Source organism: Rhincodon typus, chromosome 44, assembly GCF_021869965.1.
Source record: "Rhincodon typus isolate 14 chromosome 44, sRhiTyp1.1, whole genome shotgun sequence".
In the NCBI taxonomy this organism is placed as follows: domain Eukaryota; kingdom Metazoa; phylum Chordata; class Chondrichthyes; order Orectolobiformes; family Rhincodontidae; genus Rhincodon; species Rhincodon typus.
Genome location: NC_063375.1, coordinates 1410622 through 1410890, shown reverse-complemented (window position 1 = coordinate 1410890; position 269 = coordinate 1410622).

Below are 269 nucleotides of genomic sequence, written 5' to 3'. Positions count from 1 at the left end.
CCTCCGACGGCGCCCGCTCCCTCACCCTCCGACGGCACCCGCTCCCTCACCCTCCGACAGCGCCCGCTCCCTCGGCCCCCACCCTCCGCACGTACCCAGTTCAGCGATGGAGAACTGCAGCAGTGCCACGACTATCCAGGTACAGAGATGCATCGCTGAAGAAACCCCCACCCTCGCCCAGTGACACAGCTCACCCTGCCCTCTCCCACTGGCTGCGGGCATCGACGGAGGAGGCAATTGGGGAGCGATGGCCTGGAACCAGCCCCCGC